The sequence below is a fragment of the Lolium perenne genome, chromosome 2 (assembly GCF_019359855.2).
Source record: "Lolium perenne isolate Kyuss_39 chromosome 2, Kyuss_2.0, whole genome shotgun sequence".
Taxonomy (NCBI): Eukaryota; Viridiplantae; Streptophyta; class Magnoliopsida; order Poales; family Poaceae; genus Lolium; species Lolium perenne.
This window is the reverse complement of record NC_067245.2, coordinates 167,442,607-167,466,652: the sequence shown is the minus strand read 5'-3', so window position 1 is coordinate 167,466,652 and position 24,046 is coordinate 167,442,607.

Sequence of the window (24,046 nt, the reverse complement as noted above, 5' to 3'; positions counted from 1 at the left end):
GTTTGTTGGTGGTGTCGTGGAGTGAGAGGATGTCGCCCCATAGCTTTGCAGTCTCCTTCTCGTGTGCATCAATAAGTTCCGACACAATCTTGTGGAAGATGTCCACCTCACGCTCAGCCATCTTCTTGTAGTTGAAGACCTCTTGTTCCAGCTTCTCCATCCTGTCTTCCAAGCTTCCTTCTCCTTTAGGACCCTGGACATCTTTGATCTGCAGCTCTCCATCAACGAGCAGCAACTCCTTAGGGTGCATCCTCAGCTCGCTCATGTACAAGTTGTCAACGTCCTTGCAGGAGCTGTCCTTCGGAGTTTCCGACGAAGACATGATGGCTCTAGATCCGAAGCAAATCCTGGCAGAAACAACTCGAAACAAAACACGTCGAGAAAACGATATACGGACCTCCAGGGGTCCGGGGGATTATATAGCAGGAATTTTTATGTCATAAGGAAAGTACCAGGTCGAACCAGAGTCGGAAAGAGGCAACGAGGCGGCCAGCTCATAGGGCGGCGCGGGCCAAGGCCTGGCTGCGCCGGCCTATGGGGGCACGCCCTCGTGCGTCTCCTCCACTCCGTTTCGATCTCGTAATTTTTCATATTTTCCAAAAGTACCAAAAACATTGTTCGGAAAGTAAATTGCGAACTTTTTATTACCAGTAGTGTTACCTATTCAAAGTCGAGTTCTAGCGGACTGTCAATTTGACCTTTGATGAAAGCCTCCGGTGTTTCCACTCGAATAACGTCAACATCTACATTATAAGAATCACCTAAGATATAATGCTTGAGTCTTTGTCCATTCACCACTTGTGTGGCATTGCCTTGGAGAGAGCTAATTTTAATTGCTCCTGAACGATACACCTCCTCAACAACATATGGTCCTTCCCATTTCGAGAGTAATTTTCCTGCAAAGAATCTGAGACGAGACCGATACAATAGGACTTTATCCCCAATATTAAATTCTCTTTTGATAATCCTTCTATCATGCCATTTTTTAACTTTCTCTTTAAAGAGTTTAGCATTTTCATAAGCTTCACGTCTCCATTCATCTAGAGAACTCAATTGCAGCAACCTCTTATTACCAGCTAGTTTAGGATCTTTATTTAATTCTCTAACAGCCCAATAAGCTTTGTGCTCTAGTTCTAAAGGTAAATGACAAGCTTTTCCATAAACCATTTTATAAGGTGACATTCCCATGGGATTTTTATAAGCAGTTCTATAAGCCCATAGTGCTTCCTTCAATTTACTAGCCCAATTCTTTCTAGTTTTATTAATAGTCTTTTGCAAGATAGATTTAATTTCTCTATTTGATAGTTCTACTTGCCCACTAGTTTGGGGATGATAAGCAGAAGCAATTCTATGATTAATACCATATTTAGCAAGAGTTTTTCTAAAACCACCATGAATAAAATGAGAACCTCCATCAGTCATAATATATCTAGGAACTCCAAATCTAGGAAAAATAATATCTAAAAGCATTCTTAAAGAGGTCTCACCATCAGCACTTTTTGTAGGTATGGCTTCCACCCATTTAGTAACATAATCAACAGCAACAAGTATATGAGTGTTACCTTCTGAAGAGGGAAAATGTCCCATGAAGTCAAATCCCCAACAATCAAACGGTTCAATAACAAGAGTATAATTCATAGGCATTTCATTGCGTCTGGAGATATTACCAACCCTTTGACATTCATCACAAGATAAAATAAACTTCCTTGCATCTTTGAAGAGAGTTGGCCAATAAAAACCTGATTGTAGAACCTTTTGCGCGGTTCTATCTCCGGCGTGATGTCCTCCATAAGCACTACCATGACATTTACTCAATATCTCTTGCTGTTCATATTCGGGAACACATCTTCGCAGAATACCATCCACTCCTTCTTTATATAAGTGTGGGTCATCCCAGAAATAATGCCTCAATTCATAAAAGAATTTCCTCCTTTGCTGGGCTGAAAAGGTTGGAGGCAAGTACTTGGAAACAATAAAGTTAGCATAATCAGCATACCAAGGACTATATCGCGAGCTCACCTTTATTACAGCCAATTGTTCATTTGGAAAACTATCATTAACAGGAACAGGATAATAAGCAATATTTTCCAATCTAGACAAATTATCAGCAACAGGATTATCAGCAGCTTTCCTATCTACAATATGTAAATCAAATTCTTGCAACAGAAGTACCCATCTAATAAGCCTTGGCTTAGCATCTTTCTTTTGCATAAGGTATCTGATTGCAGCATGATCAGTGTGTATAGTAACTTTTGAATCAACAATATAGGATCTAAACTTATCACAAGCAAAGACTACAACTAACAATTCTTTTTCAGTAGTAGCATAATTTCTTTGAGCAGCATCAAGAGTTTTACTAGCATAATGAATAACATTCAATTTTTTGTCTACTCGCTATCCAAGAACATCACCTACAGCAAAATCAATAGCATCACACATAATTTCAAATGGTAAGTTCCAATCAGGAGGTTCAACTATAGGAGCAGTTGTTAAGGCTTTCTTTAGAGTTTCAAAAGCTTCCTTACAATCATCATCAAAAACAAAAGGTACATCTTTTTGAAGAAGATTAGTAAGAGGCTTTGAAATCTTGGAGAAGTCTTTAATAAACCTCCTATAAAACCCAGCATGACCAAGAACACTACGAATACCCCCTTTAACATCCCTAGGATAGGGCATCTTCTCAATTGCTTCAACTTTAGCTCTATCAACTTCAATACCTCTCTCGGAAATTTTATGTCCCAATACAATTCCTTCATTAACCATAAAGTGGCATTTCTCCCAATTAAGAACAAGGTTAGTTTCTTCACATCTCTGCAAAACTTTATCAAGGTTCCGCAAGCAATTATCAAAAGAATTCCCATAGACAGAAAAATCATCCATGAATACCTCTACAATACTCTCGCAAAAGCCATGAAAAATAGCAGACATGTGATGACGCGTAAAGCACACGCTCGTTGGGAACCCCAAGTGGAAGGTGTGATGCGTACAGCAGCAAGTTTCCCTCAGTAAGAAACCAAGGTTTATCGAACCAGTAGGAGCCAAGAAGCACGTTGAAGGTTGATGGCGGCGGGATGTAGTGCAGCGCAACACCAGGGATTCCGGCGCCAACGTGGAACCTGCACAACACAACCAAAGTACTTTGCCCCAATGAAACAGTGAGGTTGTCAATCTCACCGGCTTGCTGTAACAAAGGATTAACCGTATTGTGTGGAAGATGATTGTTTGCAGAAAACAGTAGAACAAGTATTGCAGTAGATTGTATTTCAGTAAAGAGAATTGGACCGGGGTCCACAGTTCACTAGAGGTGTCTCTCCCATAAGACGAACAGCATGTTGGGTGAACAAATTACAGTTGGGCAATTGACAAATAAAGAGAGCATGACCATGCACATACATATCATGATGAGTATAGTGAGATTTAATTGGGCATTACGACAAAGTACATAGACCGCCATCCAACTGCATCTATGCCTAAAAAGTCCACCTTCAGGTTATCATCCGAACCCCCTCCAGTATTAAGTTGCAAAGCAACAGACAATTGCATTAAGTATGGTGCGTAATGTAATCAACAACTACATCCTTAGACATAGCATCAATGTTTTATCCCTAGTGGCAACAGACAACACAACCTTAGAACTTTCTCACATCGTCCCAGGTGTCAATGCAGGCATGAACCCACTATCGAGCATAAGTACTCCCTCTTGGAGTTACAAGCATCTACTTGGCCAGAGCATCTACTAGTAACGGAAAGCATGCAAGATCATAAACAACACGTAGATATAACTTTGATAATCGACATAACAAGTATTCTCTATTCATCGGATCCCAACAAACGCAACATATAGAATTACAGATAGATGATCTTGATCATGTTAGGCAGCTCACAAGATCCGACAATGATAGCACAATGGGGAGAAGACAACCATCTAGCTACTGCTATGGACCCATAGTCCAGGGGTAGACTACTCACTCATCACACCGGAGGCGACCATGGCGGCGTAGAGTCCTCCGGGAGATGATTCCCCTCTCCGGCAGGGTGCCGGAGGCGATCTCTGGATCCCCCGAGATGGGATCGGCGTTGGCGGCGTCTCCGGAAGGTTTTCCGTATCGTGGCTCTCGGTGATCGGGGGTTTCATCACGGAGGCTTTAAGTAGGCGGAAGGGTAGGTCAAGAGGCGGCGCGAGGGGCCCAGACCATAGGGCCGCGCCGCCCTATGCTCTGGCTGCCTCGTGGCCCCTCTTCGTTTCGTCTTCGGACTTCTGGAAGCTTCGTGGAAAAATAGGCCCCTGGGCGTTGATTTCGTCCAATTCCGAGAATATTTCCTTACTAGGATTTCTGAAACCACAAACAGCAGAAAACAGAATCGGCACTTCGGCATCTTGTTAATAGGTTAGTTCCGAGAAAATGCACGAATATGACATAAAGTGTGCATAAAACATGTAGATAACATCAATAATGTGGCATGGAACATAAGAAATTATCGATACGTCGGAGACGTATCAGCATCCCCAAGCTTAGTTCTGCTCGTCCCGAGCGAGGTAAAACGATAACACAGATAATTTCGGAGTGACATGCCATCATAATCTTGATCATACTATTTGTAAAGCATATGTAGTGAATGCAGCGATCAAAACAATGTATATGACATGAGTAAACAAGTGAATCATAAAGCAAAGACTTTTCATGAATAGCACTTCAAGACAAGCATCAATAAGTCTTGCATAAGAGTTAACTCATAAAGCAATAATTCAAAGTAAAGGCATTGAAGCAACACAAAAGAAGATTAAGTTTCAGCGGTTGCTTTCAACTTGTAACATGTATATCTCATGGATATTGTCAACATAGAGTAATATAATAAGTGCAATAAGCAAGTATGTAGGAATCAATGCACAGTTCACACAAGTGTTTGCTTCTTGAGGTGGAGAGAAATAGGTGAACTGACTCAACATTGAAAGTAAAAGAATGGTCCTCCATAGAGGAAAAGCATCGATTGCTATATTTGTGCTAGAGCTTTGATTTTGAAAACATGAAACAATTTTGTCAACGGTAGTAATAAAGCATATGCATCATGTAAATTATATCTTATAAGTTGCAAGCCTCATGCATAGTGTACTAATAGTGCCCGCACCTTGTCCTAATTAGCTTGGACTACCGGATCATCACAATGCAATCGTTTTAACCAAGTGTCACAAAGGGGTACCTCTATGCACTTTGTACAAAGGTCTAAGGAGAAAGCTCGCATTGGATTTCTCGCTATTGATTATTCTTCAACTTAGACATCCATACCGGGACAACATAGACAACAGATAATGGACTCCTCTTTTATGCATAAGCATGTAACAACAATTAATAATTTTCTCATTTGAGATTGAGGATATATGTCCAAAACTGAAACTTCCACCATGGATCATGGCTTTAGTTAGCGGCCCAATGTTCTTCTCTAACAATATGCATGCTTAACCATAAGGTGGTAGATCTCCCTTACTTCAGACAAGACGGACATGCATAGCAACTCACATGAAATTCAACAATGAATAGTTGATGGCGTCCCCAGTGAACATGGTTATCGCACAACAAGCAACTTAATAAGAGATAAAGTGCATAATTACATATTCAATACCACAATAGTTTTTAAGCTATTTGTCCCATGAGCTATATATTGCAAAGGTGAATGATGGAATTTTAAAGGTAGCACTCAAGCAATTTACTTTGGAATGGCGGAAAATACCATGTAGTAGGTAGGTATGGTGGACACAAATGGCATAGTGGTTGGCTCAAGTATTTTGGATGCATGAGAAGTATTCCCTCTCGATACAAGGTTTAGGCTAGCAAGGCTTATTTGAAACAAACACAAGGATGAACCGGTGCAGCAAAACTCACATAAAAGACATATTGAAAACATTATAAGACTCTACACCGTCTTCCTTGTTGTTCAAACTCAATACTAGAAATTATCTAGACCTTAGAGAAACCAAATATGCAAACCAAATTTTAGCATGCTCTATGTATTTCTTCATTAATGGGTGCAAAGCATATGATGCAAGAGCTTAATCATGAGCACAACAATTGCCAAGTATCACATTACCCAAGACATTTATAGCAATTACTACATGTATCATTTTCCAATTCCAACCATATAACAATTTAACGAAGGAGAAACTTCGCCATGAATACTATGAGTAGAAACCAAGGACATACTTGTCCATATGCTACAGCGGAGCGTGTCTCTCTCCCATAAAGTGAATGCTAGGATCCATTTTATTCAAACAAAACAAAAACAAAAACAAACCGACGCTCCAAGCAAAGCACATAAGATGTGATGGAATAAAAATATAGTTTCAGGGGAGGAACCTGATAATGTTGTCGATGAAGAAGGGGATGCCTTGGGCATCCCCAAGCTTAGACGCTTGAGTCTTCTTGATATATGCAGGGGTGAACCACCGGGGCATCCCCAAGCTTAGAGCTTTCACTCTCCTTGATCATGTTGCATCATACTCCTCTCTTGATCCTTGAAAACTTCCTCCACACCAAACTCGAAACAACTTATTAGAGGGTTAGTGCACAATAAAAATTAACATATTCAGAGGTGACACAATCATTCTTAACACTTCTGGACATTGCATAATGCTACTGGACATTAGTGGATCAAAGAAATTCATCCAACATAGCAAAAGAGGCAATGCGAAATAAAAGGCAGAATCTGCCAAAACAGAACAGTTCGTATTGACGAATTTTAAAATGGCACCAGACTTGCTCAAATGAAAATGCTCAAATTGAATGAAAGTTGCGTACATATCTGGGGATCATGCACGTAAATTGGCTTAATTTTCTGAGCTACCTACAGGGAGGTAGACCCAGATTCGTGACAACAAAGAAATCTGGAACTGCGCAGTAATCCAAATCTAGTACTTACTTTTCTATCAACGGCTTAACTTGGCACAACAAAACACAAAACTAAGATAAGGAGAGGTTGCTACAGTAGTAAAAAACTTTCAAGACACAAAATAAAAACAAAGTACTGTAGGTAAAAACATGGGTTGTCTCCCATAAGCGCTTTTCTTTAACGCCTTTCGGCTAGGCGCAGAAAGTGTGTATCAAGTATTATCAAAGGATGGTGTGTTCTCAGCGGGGTGTGGAGTTTTCTAAACTATGCATACTATCTTTTCTATGTGAGTTTCAGAGGCTCCCTTTTCATTAGTCTTGGGCTTGCTACTCTCATCAAACAAATCTTCGGGAACAATCCAATCAAAATTCTTTTCTAGTGCCTCACACATTCCCAAGAGCTTGCAAGGTATTGATGTTTTAATATCCCCCTCATAATTAACTTCATTAGTGTACTTTTGTCTATCCTTTTCCATCTTCTCAAGGGTACTGGCAAAGTTGGTATAATAACCTTGCATATTATATTTAGTGAAAACTTTTCTAGCTTCTCTCGCTATTCCCCCAAATTCTTTAAGAAGGGTTTCTAATACAAAATCTTTCTTTTCTCCTTCTTCCATATCACTGAGTGTAAGAAACATATGTTGAATCACAGGATTAAGATTAACAAATCTAGCTTCTAACGCGTGTACTAAAGAAGCAACAGCAATTTCATAAGGGGGGGCAAGTTCTACCAAGTGTCTATCTTCAAAATCTTCGACCGTACTAATATGAGTGAAAAAATCTTCTATATTGTCTTTCCCAAGGATAGACCCTCGACCTACCGGTACATCTTTAAGAACAAACTTAGGAGGAAACATGATGAAATAAGTAAAGTAAATGCAAGTAACTAATTTTTTTTTGTGTTTTTGATATAGCAAACAAGATAGCAAATAAAGTAAAACTAGCAACTAATTTTTTTGTATTTTGATTTAGTGCAGCAAACAAAGTAGTAAATAAAACTAAGCAAGACAAAAACAAAGTAAAGAGATTGAGAAGTGGAGACTCCCCTTGCAGCGTGTCTTGATCTCCCCGGCAACGGCGCCAGAAATTTAGCTTGATGACGCATAAAGCACACGCTCGTTGGGAACCCCAAGTGGAAGGTGTGATGCGTACAGCAGCAAGTTTCCCTCAGTAAGAAACCAAGGTTTATCGAACCAGTAGGAGCCAAGAAGCACGTTGAAGGTTGATGGCAGCGGGATGTAGTGCGGCGCAACACCAGGGATTCCGGCGCCAACGTGGAACCTGCACAACACAACCAAAGTACTTTGCCCCAACGAAACAGTGAGGTTGTCAATCTCACCGGCTTGCTGTAACAAAGGATTAACCGTATTGTGTGGAAGATGATTGTTTGCAGAAAACAGTAGAACAAGTATTGCAATGAGATTGTATTTCAGTAAAGAGAATTGGACCGGGGTCCACAGTTCACTAGAGGTGTCTCTCCCATAAGACGAACAGCATGTTGGGTGAACAAATTACAGTTGGGCAATTGACAAATAAAGAGAGCATGACCATGCACATACATATCATGATGAGTATAGTGAGATTTAATTGGGCATTACGACAAAGTACATAGACCGCCATCCAACTGCATCTATGCCTAAAAAGTCCACCTTCAGGTTATCATCCGAACCCCCTCCAGTATTAAGTTGCAAAGCAACAGACAATTGCATTAAGTATGGTGCGTAATGTAATCAACAACTACATCCTTAGACATAGCATCAATGTTTTATCCCTAGTGGCAATAGCACAACACAACCTTAGAACTTTATGTCACTGTCCCAGGTGTCAATGCAGGCATGAACCCACTATCGAGCATAAGTACTCCCTCTTGGAGTTACAAGCATCTACTTGGCCAGAGCATCTACTAGTAACGGAAAGCATGCAAGATCATAAACAACACGTAGATATAACTTTGATAATCAACATAACAACTATTCTCTATTCATCGGATCCCAACAAACGCAACATATAGAATTACAGATAGATGATCTTGATCATGTTAGGCAGCTCACAAGATCCGACAATGATAGCACAATGGGGAGAAGACAACCATCTAGCTACTGCTATGGACCCATAGTCCAGGGGTAGACTACTCACTCATCACACCGGAGGCGACCATGGCGGCGTAGAGTCCTCCGGGAGATGATTCCCCTCTCCGGCAGGGTTCCGGAGGCGATCTCCTGGATCCCCCGAGATGGGATCGGCATTGGCGGCGTCTCTGGAAGGTTTTCCGTATCGTGGCTCTCGGTACTGGGGGTTTCGTCACGGAGGCTTTAAGTAGGCGGAAGGGTAGGTCAAGAGGCGGCGCGAGGGGCCCAGACCATAGGGCCGCGCGGCCAGGGCAGGGGCCGCGCCGCCCTATGCTCTGGCTGCCTCGTGGCCCCTCTTCGTTTCGTCTTCGGACATCTGGAAGCTTCGTGGAAAAATAGGCCCCTGGGCGTTGATTTCGTCCAATTCCGAGAATATTTCCTTACTAGGATTTCTGAAACCAAAAACAGCAGAAAACAAAGAATCGGCACTTTGGCATCTTGTTAATAGGTTAGTTCCAGAAAATGCACGAATATGACATAAAGTGTGCATAAAACATGTAGATAACATCAATAATGTGGCATGGAACATAAGAAATTATCGATACGTCAGAGACGTATCAACATGCATCTTTGAAAAGTAGCAGGAGCATTACATAAACCAAAAGGCATACGTCTATAAGCATAAGTTCCATAGGGACAAGTGAAAGTGATTTTCTCTTGATCCTTAGTTTTAACAGCAATTTGTGAAAATCCAGAATAACCATCAAGAAAACAAAAGTGAGTATTTTTAGATAACCTCTCTAACATTTGATCAATAAAAGGCAAAGGGTAATGATCTTTCTTAGTAACTTTACTAACTTTACGATAATCAATGCACATTCTATACCCTACAACTATTCTTTGAGGTATGAGCTCATCATTATCATTAGGCACAACAGTCATTCCTCCTTTCTTAGGAACACAATGCACAGGACTAACCCATCTACTATCGGCAATAGGATATATAATACCAGCTTCAAGAAGTCTTAATACCTCATTTCTTACCACATCCTTCATGTTAGGAATTAGACGACGCTGAGGTTCAACAACAGGCTTCGCATCATCTTCCATATTAATGGCATGTTGGCAAATAGAGGGAGAAATCCCCTTCAAGTCATCAAGAGTATAGCCAATAGCTCCTCAGTGTTTCTTCAATATTTCCAATAACCTTTCTTCTTCAAATTCTGAAAGCTTAGAACTAATAATAACATGATATATTTTCTTATCATCAATATGAGCATATTTAAGATTATCAGGCAATCGTTTTAAATCAAAGACAGGATCTTCCTTTGGTGGCGGTGTTGTACCCAGATCTTCTACCGGTAAATCATGCTTAAGAATAGGTTGACGAAGGAAAATTTCATCAAGCTCATCCCTTTCTTCCCTAAAAACTTCACTCTCGCTATTCTCCAAATGCTGCTGCAAAGGATTATTAGGAGCAAGAGCAATAGATGCACACTGTTCAACTTTAAAATCATTATTAGGCAAATCAGCTTTATAAGGAGTTTTGGTAAATTTAGAGAAGTTAAACTCATAAGATTCACCAGCAAATTTAGTCAAAATTTTCTCTTTCTTGCAATCTATAATAGCTCCACAAGTATTTAGAAAAGGTCTACCAAAAATGATAGGATAATATTTACTAGCAGCAGAACCAAGTACCAAAAAGTTAGCAGGATATTTAATCTTACCGCATAGAACTTCCACATCTCGAACAATACCAATTGGAGAAATAGTTTCTCTATTAGCCAGCCGAATAACCACATCAATATCTTCAAGTTCACAAGAACCAATTTCGTGCATAATCTCCGTGTAAAGCTCATAAGGAATATCACTAATACTTGCACCAATATCACATAAACCATAGTAACAATGATCACCAATTCTAACAGATAGCATAGGAACACTAGCTTGCTTAGACTTATTAGGATGTGAAACAATATTAGAAGCATCTTCACAGAAAATAATATGACCGTCCTCCACATTTTCAGTCACAAGATCTTTAACTATTGCAACAGCAGGTTCAACTTTTATTTGTTCTTCAGGTTCTATAGGTTTCTTTTCACTTTTATGAACCGCACTATTTATAACAGAGTACTCCTTCATTTTAGCAGGGAAGGGAGTTTTTTCAATATAAGCTTCAGGAATAACATGATCAACAGTTTCAACTACAACACATTTATTAATAGATGAATCAATTTTATCTTTATACGGTTCATGATACTTATCAAAATTCTTCTTAGGCAATTCATAATGAGAGGCAAAAGCTTTATAAAGATTTGCAGCAACTTGAGAATCAAGACCATAAGTAGCACTCATATTACGAAATTTATCAGTATCCATAAAAGCTTCAATGCATTTATAATCATAATTTATACCTGATTCTCTATCTTTGTCGTTCTCCCATCCTTCAGTATTCTCCTGGATCCAATTAAGAAGGTCCCTTTTAAACTCTTCTTTGTTGCACGTAAATGATCCAGAAAAAGAAGTATCCAGCAAGGTCTTGTCTTCAAAAGAAAGTCTTGCAGAGAAATTATCAATAATAACATTACCAGGAAGCTCATGAATGGGGCATTTGAGCATTTGATGGCGTGTAACTCACACGTTCGTTGGGAACCCCAAGAGGAAGGTATGATGCGCACAGCAGCAAGTTTTCCCTCAGAAAGAAACCAAGGTTTATCGAACCAGGAGGAGCCAAGAAGCACGTTGAAGGTTGATGGCGGCGGGATGTAGTGCGGCGCAACACCAGGGATTCCGGCGCCAACGTGGAACCTGCACAACACAACCAAAGTACTTTGTCCCAACGAAACAGTGAGGTTGTCAATCTCACTGGCTTGCTGTAACAAAGGATTAACCGTATTGTGTGGAAGATGATTGTTTGCAGAAAACAGTAGAACAAGTATTGCAGTAGATTGTATTTCAGTAAAGAGAATTGGACCGGGGTCCACAGTTCACTAGAGGTGTCTCTCCCATAAGACAAACAGCATGTTGGGTGAACAAATTACAGTTGGGCAATTGACAAATAAAGAGAGCATGACCATGCACATACATATCATGATGAGTATAGTGAGATTTAATTGGGCATTACGACAAAGTACATAGACCGCCATCCAACTGCATCTATGCCTAAAAAGTCCACCTTCAGGTTATCATCCGAACCCCCTCCAGTATTAAGTTGCAAAGCAACAGACAATTGCATTAAGTATGGTGCGTAATGTAATCAACAACTACATCCTTAGACATAGCATCAATGTTTTATCCCTAGTGGCAACAACACAACACAACCTTAGAACTTTACATCACTTGTCCCGGTGTCAATGCGAGGCATGAACCCACTATCGAGCATAAATACTCCCTCTTGGAGTTACAAGCATCTACTTGGCCAGAGCATCTACTAGTAACGGAGAGCATGCAAGATCATAAACAACACATAGATATAACTTTGATAATCAACATAACAAGTATTCTCTATTCATCGGATCCCAACAAACGCAACATATAGAATTACAGATAGATGATCTTGATCATGTTAGGCAGCTCACAAGATCCGACAATGATAGCACAATGGGGAGAAGACAACCATCTAGCTACTGCTATGGACCCATAGTCCAGGGGTAGACTACTCACACATCACACCGGAGGCGACCATGGCGGCGTAGAGTCCTCCGGGAGATGATTCCCCTCTCCGGCAGGGTGCCGGAGGCGATCTCTGGATCCCCCGAGATGGGATCGGCGTTGGCGGCGTCTGCGGAAGGTTTTCCGTATCGTGGCTCTCGGTGCGGGGGTTTCGTCCACGGAGGCTTTAAGTCGGCGGAAGGGCAAGTCAGGAGGGGGCACAGGGGCCCCACACCACAGGCCGGCGCGGCCAGGGGGGGGGGGGCCGCGCCGCCCTAGGGTTTGGGCACCCTGTGGCCCCACTTCGTTTTGTCTTCGGACTTCTGGAAGCTTCGTGGCAAAATAGGCCCCTGGGCGTTGATTTCGTCCAATTCCGAGAATATTTCCTTACTAGGATTTCTGAAACCAAAAACAGCAGAAACAAAGAATCGGCACTTCGGCATCTTGTTAATAGGTTAGTTCCAGAAAATGCACGAATATGACATAAAGTGTGCATAAAACATGTAGATAACATCAATAATGTGGCATGGAACATAAGAAATTATCGATACGTCGGAGACGTATCAGCATCCCCAAGCTTAGTTCTGCTCGTCCCGAGCGGTGTAAAACGATAACACGTATAATTTACGGAGTGACATGCCATCATAATCTTGATCATACTATTTGTAAAGCATATGTAGTGAATGCAGCGATCAAAACAATGTATATGACATGAGTAAACAGGTGAATCATAAAGCAAAGACTTTTCATGAATAGCACTTCAAGACAAGCATCAATTAAGTCTTGCATAAGAGTTAACTCATAAGGCAATAATTCATAGTAAAAGCATTGAAGCAACACAAAGGAAGATTAAATTTCAGCGGTTGCTTTCAACTTGTAACATGTATATCTCATGGATATTGTCAACATAGAGTAATATAATAAGTGCAATAAGCAAATATGTAGGAATCAATGCACAGTTCACACAAGTGTTTGCTTCTTGAGGTGGAGAGAAATAGGTGAACTGACTCAACATTGAAAGTAAAAGAATGGTCCTCCATAGAGGAAAAGCATCGATTGCTATATTTGTGCTAGAGCTTTGATTTTGAAAACATGAAACAATTTTGTCAACGGTAGTAATAAAGCATATGTATCATGTAAATTATATCTTACAAGTTGCAAGCCTCATGCATAGTGTACTAATAGTGCCCGCACCTTGTCCTAATTAGCTTGGACTACCGGATCATCACAATGCACATGTTTTTACCAAGTGTCACAAAGGGGTACCTCTATGCCGCCTGTACAAAGGTCTAAGGAGAAAGCTCACATTGGATTTCTCGCTATTGATTATTCTTCAACTTAGACATCCATACCGGGACAACATAGACAACAGATAATGGACTCCTCTTTTATGCATAAGCATGTAACAACAATTAATAATTTTCTCATTTGAGATTGAGGATATATGTCCGAAACTGAAACTTCCACCATGGATCATGGCTTTAGTTAGCGGCCCAATGTTCTTCTCTAACAATATGCATGCTTAACCATAAGGTGGTAGATCTCTCTTACTTCAGACAAGACAGACATGCATAGCAACTCACATGAAATTCAACAAAGAGTAGTTGATGGCGTCCCCAGTGAACATGGTTATCGCACAACAGCAACTTAATAAGAGATAAAGTGCATAATTACATATTCAATACCACAATAGTTTTTAAGCTATTTGTCCCATGAGCTATATATTGCAAAGGTGAATGATGGAATTTTAAAGGTAGCACTCAAGCAATTTACTTTGGAATGGCGGAAAATACCATGTAGTAGGTAGGTATGGTGGACACAAATGGCATAGTGGTTGGCTCAAGTATTTTGGATGCATGAGAAGTATTCCCTCTCGATACAAGGTTTAGGCTAGCAAGGCTTATTTGAAACAAACACAAGGATGAACCGGTGCAGCAAAACTCACATAAAAGACATATTGAAAACATTATAAGACTCTACACCGTCTTCCTTGTTGTTCAAACTCAATACTAGAAATTATCTAGACCTTAGAGAAACCAAATATGCAAACCAAATTTTAGCATGCTCTATGTATTTCTTCATTAATAGGTGCAAAGCATATGATGCAAGAGCTTAATCATGAGCACAATAATTGCCAAGTATCACATTACCCAAGACATTTATAGCAATTACTACATGTATCATTTTCCAATTCCAACCATATAACAATTTAACGAAGAAGAAACTTCGCCATGAATACTATGAGTAGAAACCAAGGACATACTTGTCCATATGCAACAGCGGAGCGTGTCTCTCTCCCATAAAGTGAATGCTAGGATCCATTTTATTCAAACAAAACAAAAACAAAAACAAACCGACGCTCCAAGCAAAGCACATAAGATGTGATGGAATAAAAATATAGTTTCAGGGGAGGAATCTGATAATGTTGTCGATGAAGAAGGGGATGCCTTGGGCATCCCCAAGCTTAGACGCTTGAGTCTTCTTAGAATATGCAGGGGTGAACCACCGGGGCATCCCCAAGCTTAGAGCTTTCACTCTCCTTGATCATGTTGCATCATACTCCTCTCTTGATCCTTGAAAACTTCCTCCACACCAAACTCGAAACAACTTATTAGAGGGTTAGTGCACAATAAAAATTAACATATTCAGAGGTGACACAATCATTCTTAACACTTCTGGACATTGCATAATGCTACTGGACATTAGTGGATCAAAGAAATTCATCCAACATAGCAAAAGAGGCAATGCGAAATAAAAGGCAGAATCTGTCAAAACAGAACAGTTCGTATTGACGAATTTTAAAATGGCACCAGACTTGCTCAAATGAAAATGCTCAAATTGAATGAAAGTTGCGTACATATCTGAGGATCATGCACGTAAATTGGCTTAATTTTCTGACCTACCTACAGGGAGGTAGACCCAGATTCGTGACAGCAAAGAAATCTGGAACTGCGCAGTAATCCAAATCTAGTACTTACTTTTCTATCAACGGCTTTACTTGGCACAACAAAACACAAAACTAAGATAAGGAGAGGTTGCTACAGTAGTAAACAACTTCCAAGACACAAAATAAAAACAAAGTACTGTAGGTAAAAACATGGGTTGTCTCCCATAAGCGCTTTTCTTTAACGCCTTTCAGCTAGGCGCAGAAAGTGTGTATCAAGTATTATCAAGAGATGAAGTGTCAACATCATAATTGGTTCTCATAATAGAATCAAAAGGTACCTTCATTCTCTTTCTAGGGAAGTGTTCCATACCTTTCCTGAGAGGAAATTGATATTTTATATTACCTTCCTTCATATCAATGATAGCACCAACAGTTCGAAGAAAAGGTCTTCCCAATTTAATGGGACAAGATGCATTGCATTCAATATCCAAGACAACAAAATCAACGGGGACAAGGTTATTGTTAACGGTAATGCGAACATTATCAACTTTCCCCAAAGGTTTCTTTGTAGAATGATCAGCAAGATTAACATCCAAATAACAATTTTTCAGCGGTGGCAAGTCAAGCATATTATAAATTTTCTTAGGCATAACAGAAATACTTGCACCAAGATCACATAAAGCATTACAATCAAAATCTTTAACCTTCATCTTAATGATGGGCTCCCAACCATCCTCTAGCTTTCTAGGAATAGAGGCTTCGCGCTCTAGTTTCTCTTCTCTAGCTTTTATGAGAGCATTTGTAATATGATGTGTGAAAGCCAAATTTATAGCACTAGCATTAGGACTTTTAGCAAGTTTTTGCAAGAACTTTATAACTTCAGAGATGTGGCAATCATCAAAATTCAAACCATTATAATCTAAAGCAATGGAATCATCATCCCCAATGTTGGAAAAAATTTCAGCAGCTTTATCACAAGCAGTTTCAGCAGTTTTAGCAGTTTCAGGCAGTTTCTCGCGCTTTGCATTAGAAGTGGAAACATTGCTAACACCAATTCTTTTATTATTAATAGTAGGAGGTGCAGCAACATGTGTAGCATTAGCATTACTAGTGGTGGTAATAGTCCAAACTTTAGCTACATTCTTCTCTTTAGCTAGTTTTTCATTTTCTTCTCTATCCCACCTAGCACGCAGTTCAGCCATTAATCTTATATTCTCATTAATTCTAACTTGGATGGCATTTGCTGTAGTAACAATTTTATTATGATGATTCTCATTAGGCATAACTTTTGATTTCAAAAGATCAACATCAGCAGCAAGACTATCGACTTTAGAAGCAAGTATATCAATTTTCCCAAGCTTTTCTTCAACAGATTTGTTAAAAGCAGTTTGCGTACTAATAAATTCTTTAAGCATAGCTTCAAGTCCAGGGGGTGAATTCCTATTATTGTTGTAAGAATTCCCATAAGAATTACCATAGCCGTTGCCATTATTATAAGGATATGGCCTATAGTTGTTACTAGAATTGATTCGGTAAGCATTGTTGTTGAAATTATTATTTTTAATGAAGTTCACATCAACATGTTCTTCTTGTGCAACCAATGAAGCTAATGGAACATTATTAGGATCAATATTAGTCCTATCATTCACAAGCATAGACATAATAGCATCAATCTTATCACTCAAGGAAGAGGTTTCTTCGACAGAATTTACCTTCTTACCTTGTGGAGCTCTTTCCGTGTGCCATTCAGAGTAGTTGATCATCATATTATCAAGAAGCTTTGTTGCTTCACCAAGAGTGATGGACATAAAGGTACCTCCAGCAGCTGAATCCAATAAATTCCGCGAAGAAAAATTTAGTCCTGCATAGAAGGTTTGGATGATCATCCAAGTAGTCAGTCCATGTGTTGGGCAATTTTTAACCAGAGATTTCATTCTTTCCCAAGCTTGAGCAACATGTTCAGTATCTAATTGTTTAAAATTCATTATGCTACTCCTCAAAGATATAATTTTAGCAGGGGGATAATATCTACCAATAAAAGCATCCTTGCATTTAGTCCATGAATCAATACTATTCTTAGGCAGAGATATCAACCAATCTTTAGCTCTTCCTCTTAATGAGAAAGGGAACAATTTTAATTTTATAATGTCACCATCTACATCTTTATATTTTTGCATTTCACATAGTTCAACAAAATTATTAAGATGGGCAGCAGCATCATCAGAACTAACACCAGAAAATTGCTCTCGCACAACAAGATTCAGTAAAGCAGGTTTAATTTCAAAGAATTCTGCTGTAGTAGCAGGTGGAGCAATAGGTGTGCATAAGAAATCATTATTATTTGTGGTTGTGAAGTCACACAACTTAGTATTTTCAGGGTTGGCCATTTTAGCAACAGTAAATAAAGCAAACTAGATAAAGTAAATGCAAGTAACTAATTTTTTTGTGTTTTTGATATAGCAAACAAGATAGCAAATAAAGTAAAACTAGCAACTAATTTTTTTGTATTTTGATTTAGTGCAGCAAACAAAGTAATAAATAAAACTAAGCAAGACAAAAACAAAGTAAAGAGATTGAGAAGTGGAGACTCCCCTTGCAGCGTGTCTTGATCTCCCCGGCAACGGCGCCAGAAATCTAGCTTGATGGCGTGTAACTCACACGTTCGTTGGGAACCCCAAGAGGTAGGTATGATGCGCACAGCAGCAAGTTTTCCCTCAGAAAGAAACCAAGGTTTATCGAACTAGGAGGAGCCAAGAAGCACGTTGAAGGTTGATGGCGGCGGGATGTAGTGCGGCGCAACACCAGGGATTCCGGCGCCAACGTGGAACCTGCACAACACAACCAAAGTACTTTGTCCCAACGAAACAGTGAGGTTGTCAATCTCACCGGCTTGCTGTAACAAAGGATTAACCGTATTGTGTGGAAGATGATTGTTTGCAGAAAACAGTAGAACAAGTATTGCAGTAGATTGTATTTCAGTAAAGAGAATTGGACCGGGGTCCACAGTTCACTAGAGGTGTCTCTCCCATAAGACAAACAGCATGTTGGGTGAACAAATTACAGTTGGGCAATTGACAAATAAAGAGAGCATGACCATGCACATACATATCATGATGAGTATAGTGAGATTTAATTGGGCATTACGACAAAGTACATAGACCGCCATCCAACTGCATCTATGCCTAAAAAGTCCACCTTCAGGTTATCATCCGAACCCCCTCCAGTATTAAGTTGCAAAGCAACAGACAATTGCATTAAGTATGGTGCGTAATGTAATCAACAACTACATCCTTAGACATAGCATCAATGTTTTATCCCTAGTGGCAACAAAGACAACACAACCTTAGAACTTTCTCACCTTGTCCTGTGTCAATGCAGGCATGAACCCACTATCGAGCATAAATACTCCCTCTTGGAGTTACAAGCATCTACTTGGCCAGAGCATCTACTAGTAACGGAGAGCATGCAAGATCATAAACAACACATAGATATAACTTTGATAATCAACATAACAAGTATTCTCTATTCATCGGATCCCAACAAACGCAACATATAGAATTACAGATAGATGATCTTGATCATGTTAGGCAGCTCACAAGATCCGACAATGATAGCACAATGGGGAGAAGACAACCATCTAGCTACTGCTATGGACCCATAGTCCAGGGGTAGACTACTCACACATCACACCGGAGGCGACCATGGCGGCGTAGAGTCCTCCGGGAGATGATTCCCCTCTCCGGCAGGGTGCCGGAGGCGATCTCCTGGATCCCCCGAGATGGGATCGGCGTTGGCGGCGTCTCTGGAAGGTTTTCCGTATCGTGGCTCTCGGTACTAGGGGTTTCGTCACGGAGGCTTTAAGTAGGCGGAAGGGCAAGTCAGGAGGGGGCACAGGGGCCCCACACCACAGGCCGGCGCGGCCAGGGGGGGGCGCGCCGCCCTAGGGTTTGGGCACCCTGTGGCCCCACTTCGTTTCGTCTTCGGACTTCTGGAAGCTTCGTGGCAAAATAGGCCCCTGGGCGTTGATTTCGTCCAATTCCGAGAATATTTCCTTACTAGGATTTCTGAAACCAAAAACAGCAGAACAAAGAATCGGCACTTCGGCATCTTGTTAATAGGTTAGTTCCAGAAAATGCACGAATATGACATAAAGTGTGCATAAAACATGTACATAACATCAATAATGTGGCATGGAACATAAGAAATTATCGATACGTCGGAGACGTATCAGCATTAAAGACTTCAATCTCCCCCACGCTTGGGCAATACTCTCCCCATCATGAGGCCAAAAATTATATATGCGGTTCCGATCCTTATGAATTTCACTTGGATGATAGAACTTAGAATAAAACCGGGGCACAATATCATTCCATTCAAGAGAATCCCCATTATCCAGTAATTTATACCAATGCGCCGCTTTACCAGACAGCGATATAGAGAATAGTTTCTTCCTCACTTCATCCATAGCAATATCTGCACACTTGAATAAACCGCATAATTCATGTAAGAACAGTAAATGATCTCCAGGGTGGACAATTCCATCCCCTGTATAACGGTTATCCACTACACGTTCAATAATTTTCATAGGTATTTTGTATGGTATCTCTTCCTCAGCTGGCACCTCATCCACTACCTTTGCAGTAGTAGTAGATTTTTCCAAATAAAAACTCAAGAGAAGATCTCTCCATAATGAATTATGGCAGCAGGCAGAAATAAAATCAGCACAAATAGTAGAAATTTCCCTTACCAATTCCACTTACCAATAGCGCTTCACTCCCCGGCAACGGCGCCAGAAAATAGTCTTGATGACCCACAAGTATAGGGGGTGTATCGTAGTATCTTCGATAAGTAAGAATGTCGATCCCAACGAGGAGCAGAAGGTGTTGACAAGCAGTTTCGATGAATGATTCACTGTAAATGCTCACAGACAAGTATTCAGGGGGTTTTGATGTAACAGATGAATTAAGTACGAGTAAGTAAAGTGCGAGAGTAACAATTGCAGCGAGTGGCCCAATCCTTTTTAGCACAAAGGACAAGCCGGTTTGTTCCTGAGGACACACGGGATTTTAGTCTAGTGCTTTCGCTACATACGGTTAATTAATCTTCATTGTTTTGATAAGTGTTGTGTGGGTGAACCTATGCTAATGTACCGCCCTTCCTAAACGAACGAAACGAACTAAACGAACTACTCACGAGACATCATATGGAACATGATCAGAGGTGATATGATGATGAATAACAATCTGAACATAAACCTTGGTTCAACGGTTTCACTCAATAGCATCAATAACAAGTAGAAATCAACACCGGGAGAGTTTCCCCTATCAAACAATCAAGATCAAACCCAAATTGTTACAGTGGTGACGATGTGCAGCGGTGGAGACGGCGGTGATGATGATGGAGATGATGATGATGGTGATGGAGACGATGTCCAACTCGATGGCGGTGACGATGGCGACGATTTCCCCCTCCGGGAGGGAATTTCCCCGGCGGATCTCAGCATGCCGGAGAGCTCTTTTCTCTCTGGTGTTCTCCGCCCCGCAGAGGCGGCTGTGACTCTTCGCGACCTATCCCCTGGAGCTTAGGTTTTCGGGACGAAGACGTTCGCGAAGAAAAGGAGGCGAGAGGGGGCTGTGGGCCCCCTCCTCATAGGGCGGCGCGGCCAGGCCTTGGGCCGCGCCGGCCTATGAGGTGGGCCCACCTCGGGTCCTCTCGGCTCCCCCTTCTGGCTCCCTTCGTCTTCTGGAAAAATAGGATTTTTCATATAATTTCCGTCAACTGTTGATCTTCCGAAATATTGCATTCCGACGGCGCTTTTTTCAGCAGAATCCTGACTCCGGTGCGCGATCCTCCAATAATCATGAATCATGCAAAATAGATGAAATAACATAAGTATCATCTCCAAATATGAAATATATCAATGAATAACAGCAAATTATGATATAAAATAGTGATGCAAATTGGACGTATCAGCAGAGCAGTTGTGATCAGTAGTCAGCACCTTAAAGTAGGGATCCAATAGTCGACGCTCGTTGAATGCCGCCTTCACGTTCTTCCAATAGAATGCTGCCTTTTGGTTGGCACCGGTGAAGGGGTCGATGCTCACCGTCTTCCATGCCTCGGCGAGGCACTCGTCCTCCCTCGAGCTCCACTTTGGCCCGCGCCCACCAGCCTTCTTCTTCGGGTACGCGCCCTACGCGGTGGCGCACGATGCGGTGACGACCTTCTTTTTCTTGCCTTTGGGGTCGGCGACGGCCGACGCGATCTCTTCGGGGGCCTCGGCATAGGTGCACATGTCGTTCTCCCACCCAACATCGTCGCCTTCTAACGCCTCGGCTTCCTGTTGCGTGAAGGATGGCTGCCCGTTGGTGCCGTCGATGATCAAGTCCTCCAAGATGGCGTCATCCGGCATCGCGCCAAATAACGCTTGCACGCTTCTTCTCGCGGCGAAATGCTGGTAGCCGGGGTGAGGAGGAGGCCAGCCTCCACTGTAGAGAGTGCGCCGGAGCTCAGGCGATCCGGCCAGCATGTGCATGTGCAGGTTGCCGGCAGTGAAAGTGTTTGGTGCAGTGAAGGTGTTTGGGGCGGCGAAGGTGTTGGTGTTGAACCCACCGAGCGGGTCAAACTCGTGGCAGCTCGCCGAGAAGCGGGAGAAGTGGGATGGGTTACCTTGGGCGACATGGAACAACGGCGACAGCGATGACATGCTGCCCTGGCTGCCGCTCCATGCGGCGGGGACGAACGGATTCGCAGGCGTATGGGGCACCGCCATGGTAGCAGCCCGCTCCATCAATGCAGCCTGCTTCGCCTCCCTCGAGCAGCAGCTGGCGTTCTCCACTGAGCGCCGCTGGATGTCGAATGCCCACTCGATGTTGGTCATTCCCTCCGGACGCTCGTTGGCACTAAATGCACGCGCCGCCTTCTTCTTCGCGGGAGCTGGCTTGGCGGCGAGGGCATCCGGCGCCAACATGCGTGGAGCGATGTACTACCTCGCCTTCATGGTTGGACGGCGGAGCAAGACGATGGCTTGCGTGTGGGAAATGGCGGGAATTGGAGCCGAGGGAGAAGGGGAATGGGGTGATATGGTGCGAATAATGACGAGAAAGTTAATGTTTTTGGAGGAAACTAGCCATGTCTCGCTGATAGAGCTGGCACACGCTTGCTTTTAGCGCCATACAGGCCCATGTCCCGCCGGATTGGGTTCAGCCTCGGGTGCCGGATGAAACTACACGCCGGGCCAGCGGGAAAATAATTTTAGGGCACGCAGCTGGAGATGTATTTTGGCGCCGGCGCGCCTATTTTCGTTTTGGGCTATAGGAAGGAGGAGTGAAGATGCTCTAAACCCGGTCATTTAATTGAAGGTGGTTTATAAATGCAGGGATGGATCGACGGAGAACCGGCGCGCCTATTTTCGTTTTGGGCTATAGGAAGGAGGCGTTCTACCTTTTCTTCTTCTTAGCTGGTGCATATTGGCCTGAGTTGGACAGGACCGCTCATGCATACCTGCAAGTCCCTAGCCAAGCACTGTCAAAGCTATATCTGCATGTCTGTAGCCCTCTGTGCGAATCGGTCGATAAATTAAGGGCGACAATGGCTAGCCTACACGAACACAATCAAGTGAATGGGTATATCGATAGACAACAGGTTTTAAGTAATAAAATGTTCATTATCGAAGAAAAAATCTATAGACCATGGTATAACCACACATATCATACAATCGAATTATCGTACAATTAGCGTGACAAAAGAAAGCAGATATATATGTACGGGGAACAGCTCACTTCTTAGATGTATTAAGCTCATAGAATTACGTATGCATGCCTATAATTTATGGCAAGTGAATTTCTGGAGCAATATGTGTCAATATTAAGGGTGGCAATGGGTAAGGTATGAGCATGATAGAGCAAGATCATAATCATACTCGTATAGTCAGTGGGTATAAATTTTTATCCATACCTATATACTTAGGGGTCTGAAACTTTACCTACACCAATACTAAACGGGTAACCTATGGGTACAAGACAGGTAGATCAATTAGTACACAATTTATGTGTCATTTCATATTCATAGATAGCACATTTGACAATTATAAAAAAAATTAGAAATCATAATCTCACCTAAATGTGGGGAGAGGGGGGGATTGCGGGTAAGGCTTAATTATGGGAGTAGTTGGGACGCCCAACTCCTTTGACCCTATCGATCCTTGCGCTACTGGTTGATCACTGCATAGATCAATATGTCAGTATAAATGTGTAGGGTATGGGTATATCTATGGGTACAATGTTATATCCGTGCTTATGGTTTAGTGGGTACGGTATGGGTACTATCTATGGGTGTAAAAGTGTGCTCATAATCTTTCCATGCAGGTACGGTACCTCGGTACCCGTACCCGTCGGTATTGCCATCCTTATGTGGCTTATGCTTTCTCAAGAAATATTTATTATATTCGTTAACATAAGATGTTTTGAAAAAATAATTTAGTTTGGAAAAATATTTTATATCAGTGAATGAAGGGAGTACTACAGGAGATTTGTCCCAAGTTAGTTGACGAGCCGAGG